At 42.7% G+C, this 10,671-nt stretch overlaps 1 pseudogene; it reads left to right on the top strand.

Annotated features, from left to right (window-relative positions):
* The window catches only part of LOC101756238, a 33,439-nt pseudogene continuing 22,768 nt past the window's right edge, over positions 1 to 10,671 (top strand).

The raw sequence follows: 10,671 nt of genomic DNA, 5'->3' as shown, positions 1-10,671 counted from the left end.
ATGCGTCTTCACGTTGCGGTAGAGCTCGGCAGCTTGTATCTTCAGCAGCGACTGCTGAAGCTCAGCGATGGCAGCGTGGTGGAGCTCGGCGGCGTGATCGATCCCGGTGGTGGCATGGTGGAGCCCGGCGTCGGTGTGGTGGATCTCGACGGTGGCGCGGTGGATCTCGACGATGTCGCGATGGAGCCTGGAGATCTTGGCGATGGTGTCTGTAGCGGATCCCAGCGTATGCGTAGTGGATGTTCACGGGCGACGTCCTCGTGCTCACTGCTCAAGCTTGGCGCGGGTTGCAAGCGTGGGCGAGTGAATGGCTTGCGGCGCTGCGCAAATCGTGACTCCCGTGAGTCGTGAGAGGGGCGGCAGCGAATGTAACGTGCGAATGGGTAGCTTTTTTCGGAGCGCTGCAAAATGATGATTGTTGGGCTGGTGGGCTTCGCTCATGGGCTATTGATGTTGCTCGTAGGCTCCTGCATCGATTTTTTTTTTATTTTACGAATTTGCATAAATAAATAGCCGATCCAAAAATTTGAAGAAATGGAACTCTACCGCCGGATCAAACGGCGGTAAGAAGCTACTGCCGTCTCAACCGGTGGTAAGAGAAGATACCGCCGGGTGAAACGGTGGTAGCTTCGCGCGTGCGCCACGTCAGCTGCCAAATCCGCTTACCGCCTTCTGATCCGACGGGCAGCACACGGGTTGCAGCGGCGCGTGTGACGTGGCTGTTTCCGCCGTGCCATCTGGCGGTATCCGGTTTCTTCTGGATCAGGAGGCAGGAGGCGGTAACAGGCGCCGCCGATTCAAATGGCGGGAGCGGAATCGTTACCGCCGCTTGATTCGGCGGTAGTTGTCCCGCGTCTTAAAAAGGCGCAGAGCGGCCACCCCGGGGTGCGTGCGTGCGCCTGTTTCTGTTTCTAGAGAAGAACCGAGAGAAGGGAGGGAGCGGTCGGGAGAGAAGCGGAAGAAAGGGAGGGAGGAGAAGAGAAAGAAAGGGAGGGAGGAGAGGAGAGGAGGGGAGGTCGGTGGAGATTGAAGCTCAAATCTTTACTTCGTTTGAGGTATTATTACAAATTCTCTAGTTTAGCTTAACTCGTAGTTGGTAGATGTAGTAGCTATATAAATGGTGTAGTGTTAATTAGTAGATGAAATATAGGTGTTCATATGAGACCTAGAAAAATATAGGTTTGTCGGTACGGTGGATTTAACTTAGTTATTTATGTTATAATAAAATTAGTTTGTTGATTTATTAAGATAAATTTAAGATGAATATTATTCGCAATGCAATAGTTATATTTTATATAGGTATTCATAATGTAGGTGTTTTAGGGGTTAGTTGAAATTATTATATTTAGTTACAATTTTTGTTCATGTTGTGCGTATCTTTATATAGTTTTTGGAATGTAGGGTGTTTAGGGTTAGTTAAATTTAGTAATATTTAGTAATGCTCTCTGTTAATGTCGTGTATATTAATAGGGTAAACTAAAATTGATTTGTTCATATATTTAGATAACTCAAAAATTGTTATTATTGGCAATGATCAAGTTAAATGTTTGTACTGTTGTTGAAATGTAGGTGTTGTTAGAGTTAGTTAAATTAAATACATGAGAGTAATAATATATGTTCGTGTCGTGTATATTGATAGGCATGTCGGAAAGTTTATTTTTCCAAGTGTTCTATGATCGGGGGGAGGTTAGATATGGTCCAGAAGGGGTAGATTTATCTGAATTTTAGTCGTTCTACAAACAATTACCAAGAGCAAGAGAGATGACTTGGGCTTCAATATGCAACTAACTATTTATAGCTTTCGATCTTGATAGAGATCAAGTGGAGCTGTCTGTTAGGGCTGTAGTGAGGCTACCACCACAACAAGGATCGCCTCCTATCTCCGCCATCCTCTGGGGGTGCTGGCTACTATGAGGCTAGACCCTCCCAACTCTCGCAAAGCTAGTTCTACTAGAAAGTAGACATAGCTCTATCCCCGGCTATTCAATTAGGCATGTTAGGTTTAGCAACAACACATGTTTAGGATAGCATCTGTGCCGCACATGCCACTGCAATCTATAATTAATTGTTCACCCTAGAGTCGTTGTTGTTCGTATGTTGTGCACGAATTTCGTTTCTATCTGATGTAATTTCGCTGGAAACAGCTATGTATCTAATGGTCGGGAGTTAATTCATTTTCAATTATTTCCTCGAAGCACTCTGCCTCTCTCAAATTACGAAGTTTCATATTGCAACCAAAAGTGACATATCTGAATATTTAGTGCTACCAATGTTACTTATATTTTTTTACTAGGAGATAAAATTACACCAAAACAAAATAAAAAACCCACCGGTTCAAATGGCTATAGCTTGCCAACACATAACAAAACCGGCCCTTGGAGGGGGGGGGGGCTAGGTACCACCATTTGAAACGGTGGTACCTACGTCCACCGCTCCAACCGGCATTTCAAATGACGGTAGCTACCGCCGTTTGATCTGGTAATAGAGGTCCATTTCTACAAATTTTTGGATCGTCCATTTATTTCTGCAAATTTGTAAAATAAAAAATAAAATTTTTTCTCCTGCATCAGATCCTCCCACAGCTCGTTGGGCTGGCGAGCAGCTAGCTCATTATACCAACGAGCTAAAACACCCGCTCAGCTCGTTAGAAAAAAGCAACGAGCCAAGCTTATCACAAGAGTACACTTAGCCCTAGCAGCCACGGCACTATGGCGTGGCGGCTGTAGCGCTTTTTTCCTGGCACCACAGCTCTGTGGCGTGGTGGTTGGTGGCCACCAACCAATCACGCCTTTAGCTAACAGTTACAAGTTTCTTTTTCCAACCTAATTTTAACTGCAAGTCATTATTGTTCTGTACGTACATAGCCAACTACTCATCTAGGTACACATTGCTAGAATGTGTTATATTATTTTTAGGAAGGAGAGTATGAGTTGTGTAAGGCATTCCGACTAGTTTTTTGAACTCCAAGGTATTGTGCATCAGCCATTTAGTGCAACAGCGGTTAACCATTATGCAAGGATGATGAAGGTATTGTGAAAAGACCACTTTCTTGTCATATTATAGAGTAACGAATTACTTTCTTTTTGTCTTGCTCCTTTTCCTTTCGTAATTTCTGTTATTTTTACCCCTTGAACCGCCTGTTATAAGAAAAGGCAAGTATCAATGATAAAAGTATATGATGCTATTTCTAGTTATGTTTAATTTCAGGCATTGCAAATTTCGATTGTAATCTCAAATGACTAATTGGTAAACCCTTTTAATTTGTATTATTGTCTAACTTACTTATGCTTACTGATGGTACAATTATTGCCATAGACAATAAAATGATTACAAGAAGCCATAATGTCAATATTCTTTGCAGGAGAAATGTGAAACAAAATGATTCTGCCATTTTGAGATGTAAGACCACGATGGCTGAGATTGCTTCAAAACAAGAGCAGGAGGATTCACAACCTGAAGAAATAGATGAATACCATATAAGTACAATAGGGGCCAAAGTTACTACTGATTCCAGTATCAGTGTTCTCTACCGATGCTGTGACAAACTTCCAAAGGACAAGTATGTGGTAACTATGTTTTGATTTCGTTCTTTTAGATGACAGATTATAAGCATTCAGAATATTTGGCATACCAGGGTTCTGTTTGGTGTTTTTCCTTTTCCTGTGCAGGGTTCTAACCCAATGTTATGACTTTCTGGCTCATGTTGAAGGTCCTACACCCCAAGACCCACGTTTCAGTTCACTAGCTATGGTGATGGTTACGAGTGCACAGTAACATTACCACCTAGTGCCATGTTTCAAATTTTGGTAGGTCCAAAAGCAGAAAAACAAGCACGAAGCTAAGCAGCTTGTTTGCCTTAATGCATGTAAGAGGCTGCATCAGCTGGGAGGAACTTGATGACCACCTTTCTCCATCTGTTGAAGAGCCACCGCTGGAAATTTTGACCGAGGCTAGTATAAGCACATCAGGTGCAGGTCTAGGTACATGATTTCTAAGTCCCAAAGAGATTTCTCCTATTACATACTTGTTTGTAATCGTTGTGTACAGTGTGGAGCTGATCCTGTAATGTTTATTTTTAACCGACAAAGAAACAATCAGTATCTCTAACAGTACTTTATTGCATTCCCAAAGGTACAACCAAACGGAAAGAGCTTCATGGTACAACCAAAGGCTCTTTCTATGTCTGGCTCTTGGGCTTCAGATAAAACTGTTTGAAGCATGCTGAGATAAACGAAAATAAAAAATCAAGACGATAGGATCAAGTAAAATTTTGTAAGCTCGATGTGATACAACGTTGATTATATTGGTGTCGGAAGGTTCGCAACTAATTGTTGGGTCCAAACCAGCATCTATTGCTGCACAAATGGCTATGCCAAGTAGGAGGGAGATGAGCGCAGAGGCGCTTCCCCGCCGGTGACCTTCTGGTCTCCGGGGAACAAGTCCCGCTGGATTTCGGCGCCAGCGACCGCCTTCTTCTGCTACTGTCTGGTGGTATTCTCTCTGCTGCTCCTCCGTGGATACTTCGATGGTAGACCTTTGTCATGGTCTCCAGTTCTCCAAAAAGGTACGATCCCTCCTCGGAGCGTCGATCTCTGCCTCTCCATCTTCTGGATCAAGTTTCTGGCTGCTCGCAACTTTCACCAGATCAAAGATAAAGTTGAATGTTGAGCATGTTGGCTTCTTATTGCAATCGGCCTTGGGAGGCTCATCTAACCTCTTCCAAGTTTCCGAATTGGAAGATTGGATTTTCAAGTTCTGTGTCTCTTCCAAAGAAGTTGGGCTACTAGTTTATCAATTGGGCATCTTTCAATGTGACATTTTCAAAGTGGCTTTTCATCTTTGTAATGATCGGGGGATTCACTTTGCAAGATCCGTCCTTTCCTCAGCTCAAGGAGTTTGTTCTGATTGGATAACAGTGATTTCTAAGAAAGCAAGTCTTCATGGCCACCCTCCTCTGACCGGATCAAATCTAATCCCAGTTGGATCCTCCCATGCGGGTGCATATGTCCAGAATAATCACAGGGGTTAAAATTCTGTTTTTAATTGTTTGGGCAAGAATTGGATCATGCAACCGCATCAATCAGCGAAGAACACGGGACCCTCTCGAATTTCAAAGTCAAGCTCGCCATTTCCCGTTAATTTGGGGGCATCATCACAAGATTCGCTAGCAAATGATTTGCAAGGTTACCTCCTAAATTGGCGCTGGATTTGAATGTGGTGCCAAACTCTCACTTGGGCCGAATACCTTGCTCTCGGTGTTTTTCCAACAAGCATACCCGGGCCTCATGTTTTCGGCCTGTTAGATGTGGTCTTTGTTTCAGACTCGGCCATGTGGCTCACTCTTGCAGATATCCTCCAAGGTTCCCAGGCCTATCCATGGACATGACATTCTCTACTTCGGTACCTCAGTCCGGTTGGGAAAATGCAAATGTTCACTTGTGGTTCCAATCCACTCTGTCTATGGCGAGTGGGCCTTCTTCAAACAAGCTGCCAGTAGTTGGAAGCTTCCAACATCTGGGTCGGTATCTGCTGGGTGCTCCTACCGTTGCTCTGGAAATAACTGTTCTTTGGCAACTCTCTCCCGCAACCGCAGTATCCGGCACTGTCGCTCCAACTTCCAAGCTTTCTTCGCCGCCATCGCATTTGCCTTGCTCTTCTCTGCCACCGGAATCCAGCCGCGGCGATCTCCTTCTTGCTGCAGAAGCGCATCCACATTGCTGCTCACACCCCCATTGCCACTTACCCTTCTCGGGTGATCCTGCTTGGTGGCAGGCGGCGTTTCCGGAGAATCCGCCATTACCCCCCATGGCGTACAGATTTGTGGATCCTACTCCTTTTCTTCCTCATGGTTGTCAGCGGCAGTTGGTGGGTTTCCGTAAGCCAATGTCCAGGGTTATTCTTGGTGGTCCATGAAGAAATCAAAGTGATGTGGTGATAGCAACCATTGAGCCCCTTCCGTAGCAACAGGTATCCTTTCAATCCATAAGAGATCTGCTTGATGACTTTCTGAGGAATCGATGTCGAATGGGGGTCCATTCCATCCAGCCATGCCCCTATGGTCAAGCCTATGTTCGATTCCATTTTGTTCATGAAAAGGATTTCCCGATTGGAGGGCCCCCCCATGAGTATGGTCAGTATCAAATCTCTTTCTCTGATCATAATAAGGGTTGGAATAATAGGCTTATAACAATGAATTGTGAAGTCTGGATCATGATCCTGGGATTTAATATTGATTATTGGATAAAATCAGACTTAGAAAAGGCTATTGCAGAGTTTGGTCGGCTTCTGGTTTGGGAAGAGGATCCTAACAATCTGGCTAGAGTTGTTGCTAAAATAAGAGTGGTTGATCTCTCTGAGATACCATGGTTTCTGGTCTGTTCAGAGGGTGAAGACTTTGAAGGTAATTCATGGACTGCTCAGTGTGAAATTTTGCAATATAGGATGCTAGGTGGGGGTCCTGCTGATGAAGGCAACCGCTAGATGATGTGGAGCCTACTCTCTTTGATTTTTTTGGCTATGGGCAACCCTCTGGCAATGCAGCAAATGCAGGAGATGCGAATCACAATGCTAATCAGCTTGTTAATCATGAGTCGGCTCCACAATGGGACCTTTGGCCTGATGGGCCGCAAGCACAAGACAATGGGCCTTTCATTGGTCCACAAATAGCCCAGGAAGATCCAGATGTTCTTATTGTTCAGGCACTAGCTGCACCTAATCCTGTGGATCATGGATAGGGGGAAGCTGATAATCCTGATATTGATTTGAACATGGCCATTCGTGATGATTTTGGGGGAATTGATAATATGGTGCCGTCAGATGAGGAAATAGAGGGGGCAGATAATGATGCAGAAAATAATCAAGTGATTGAGGGGTCTGACAATTGTGATAATGATCTTGCTATAGTTAACCAGGAGGTGGAACATCCTGTGCATGTTGAAGTGTTCATCCCTCAGGCTGATGGTTAGCCTGTTCATATGGTGCAAGATGAAATAAATGAAAATGATCTCATGGGAGGTAATCATGATCAGGATATCCAACTGGAAGAAGGGAATAATAATATCATGCAATTGGGCTATGTAGAATTTATCCAGCCTAGTCAAGATCCAGTTTTTGCTCAAATGGAATCTTTGTATCAGCCTTCTTCTAATCAGCTGAATGCTGAATTCTATAGGCAATGGGCAAAACATTTCTCTCCATGCTCTGATGAGCCCAAGGTAGAGGTTCCTATTTCTTGGGCATCTTTCTTTATGTCTCAATTGATTAACCCAGGGAACTTTGAGTGGGCCAAGAAGTTTTTATCATCTCCAGCTTTGCAGTATTTTGAGCCTGATCAATTCCTGAACTTTTCCATTCCAATGAAATGCCCTTATTCCACAGCAACAGCTTGTGCCAAAAAAATAGATACTGGTACAATTGACAGCAAAGGCAAGGATATCCTGTTTGAAGGGTCTGATAAATCTCTTATTGCGAGTTCCTCAACTGCTCCCTTCATTTCAGCAAACAATTCTCAGTGTACTGGGATACCTTCAATTGGCTCCCCCAACAGCACACAGTCTGCCTCTCCAGCTACGCCTGTTTAGGGTTTGCTTAAGAAGGTTGCAGCTTCTACCGGCCCCTGGTCCAAGTCTTTGCTTCAGCAGGCCAGCATGGTGGATAAGCTAACGCAAGATGTTGTTGGCAATACTCTCTTTGATGACGACCTTCGAAGAAGCAGGAGGACTGCCACTCACAACAAAGGATTCAAAGCCTCTGGATGTAAAGATAAAAACTGCATTGGGTGCTCGGTAAAGCCACCTCTCTTGACATAGTCAGTGATTTGTAATCTTGGAGAAACTTTCTGTAAAATTGACTCTTCAAAGCTATCAGTAGCTGCTCTGAATAAGAAAACGAAGGCTGGAGCCCCCCTGGTGGAAGGAAGCCAACCAAGAAAAAAGCTGACAAGACTGAAGATGGTAATGTCACAAAGGATCAGAAGAAAAAGTCCAGAAAGTAGTAGTCTGGGAAGGGTGACTAGATGCTTTATTTTGTTACTCAGGAATACACCTTTTATGTTTTGCTTTATTGTTATGGACCTCTGTCCCTCTGGGAGTGTCTTTCTTTTCTGTCTCTGTACTGATGTTATTCATTCAGTACTTTGGATGTTAAACTCCTTTTATATATTTTGATGAACTCTTTCCATAACAAAAGAGTTTGGAAGGTTTTGTGCTGTAATGTCAGGGGCATTAATTCTGACAAGAAATGGTATTCAGTCAAAGATAAATTTCTGAGAGTAATTGTGACATCATTTGCATCCAAGAAACAAAGAGAGAACCTTTAGACAGTCTCTTCATCAAAAAAATTTGTCCTTCATCTTTTGACAAGTTTGAGTTTTTGCCCTCCCAAGGGGCCTCTGGTGGGGTTTCAATAATCTGGAAATCTTCCGTGTTCCATGGAGAATTGGTGTTCATGAATCAATTTGTTGTCTCTATGAAGCTATCTTCTAATCTTACTGATTGGGAATGGATTTTAACAAACGTTTATGGACCTTGTATTGCGGAGGGGAAAATAGCATTCCTCCAATGGTTTGAAAACATCCAGATTTTGACTGGTTGGTAGTGGGAGACTTTAACCTTATAAGAGACCCATCAAATAGAAACAAGCCTGGGGGTAACTATAATGACATGCTCAGGTTCAATGAGGCAATTAACACTCTTGGTTTAGTGCACATTCCTTTAAAATCCAAGCGCTTTACCTGGTCCAATAAGCAGCAAGCACCTCTGTTGGAAAGGTTAGATTGGTTTTTCTCCTCTAGTTCCTGGGTTCTTACTCATCCAAACACAACGGCTTACCCCTTGGTGATGGAAACTTCAGATCATTCCCCATGTGTAATTAACATTGCTACTGAAATCCTGAAGGGCAAGATTTTTAGATTTGAAAATTATTGGCTTGAACATGACCGGTTCATGGGCATAGTTTCACATGGTTGGTCAGTCCCAGTACAGGAAACTGATAGAGCAAAGATTCTTACACAAAAATTCAAGAACCTTAGAAGGGTCCTCAGAGCATGGTAGTCACAACTTTCAAATCTAAAGTCTTTTCTATCAAATGTGAAGTTGTCCCTCTCTTTTATGGAATTGATTGAAGAATATAGAGATTTGACTCTTATTGAATGGAACTTCAAAGCTATTCTACAGGAGCAGTTACAAAGCCTTCTCAAACAGCAAAACATCTACTGGAAACAAAGAGGATCAATTAAATGGGTCAAGTTTGGTGATGAATCAACGAAATTCTTCCATGCGAATGCTACCATCAAATATGGTAAAAGTTTTATTGGATCTCTGGAAGACACATCTGGGTCCCCTCAATATAATCATCAGGATAAGGAAGTAATTCTATGGGAAGCATATAAAGCAAGGCTGGGCACTTCTGAGTATAACCCAATGTCCTTTGATCTGCAGCAACTGCTATACCAAGTTGAGGATCTGAATTGTCTGGAGGAACCATTTTCACATGAAGAGATAGATTCTATAATCAGTTCTATGCCAAATGACAAAGCTCCTAGTCCAGATGGGTTTAATACAAATTTCATAAAGAAGTGTTGGCCTATCATCAGGCAAGACTTTTATGCTCTTTGCGACAATTTTCATTCTGGAAATGTTTGTTTACGAAGTATAAATGGCTCATTTATCACTCTAATAGCCAAAGTTGAGGGAGCAGCAAAAGTATCTGACTATAGGCCTATCTCCCTTTTGAATACATCTATGAAGCTCCTGACTAAACTTTTAGCCAATAGACTGCAAAATGTGATCCAGTCACTTATACATGCAAACCAATATGGCTTTATCAAGACAAGAACAATACAAGATTGTCTTGCCTGGGCATTTGAATACCTACATTTATGTCACAAATCCAGAAAGGAGATAGTCATCCTCAAGCTTGATTTTGAAAAAACTTTTGATAAAATTGAGCATCAAGCTATGTTGTCAATCATGAAACAGAAGGGCTTTGGAGATAAATGGATTTACTGGATGGAATAAATTTTTGCCTCAGGTACATCTTCCATACTTTTGAATGGCGTCCCTGGGAAAAGATTTACTTGCAAGAAAGGAACTCGACAAGGGGATCCCCTTTCACCCCTTCTTTTTGTCTTAGGGGCTGATCTTCTACAAACTATTGTTAATGGCTCCAAAGAACAAGGTCATCTCACACTACCAATTCCACTAACACACAATCAAGATTTCCCCATTTTACAATATGCTGATGACACCCTAATAATCATGGAGGGATGCCCTAATCAGCTGTTGCATTTGAAGCAGCTCCACAATTTTGCCCTGTCAACTAGTCTCAAAGTCAATTTCTGCAAATCAATGATGGTGCCCATTAATATCACAGAGGAAAAATTACAGTTCTTATCACAGACTTTTGGATGTGCAACTGGTAAACTTCCCTTTACTTACTTAGGGCTACCTCTTGGTCTTACCAAGCCAAAGATTGAAGAGTTTTTGCCCATGGTAACTAGATGTGAAAGACGATTGGTATCCACCTCAAATTTTCTGTCAGATGCAGGAAGACTGCAGTTGACCAATTCAATTTTCATAGCCATGCCAATGTTCCATATGTGCACTTTTCTGCTACATAAGACAGTATATAAACAAGTGGACAAATATAGAAAATGTTACCTCTGGCGAAAAT

This window comes from Setaria italica, chromosome IV (assembly GCF_000263155.2).
Source record: "Setaria italica strain Yugu1 chromosome IV, Setaria_italica_v2.0, whole genome shotgun sequence".
In the NCBI taxonomy this organism is placed as follows: domain Eukaryota; kingdom Viridiplantae; phylum Streptophyta; class Magnoliopsida; order Poales; family Poaceae; genus Setaria; species Setaria italica.
This window is presented reverse-complemented; position numbering and strand designations above follow the sequence as displayed.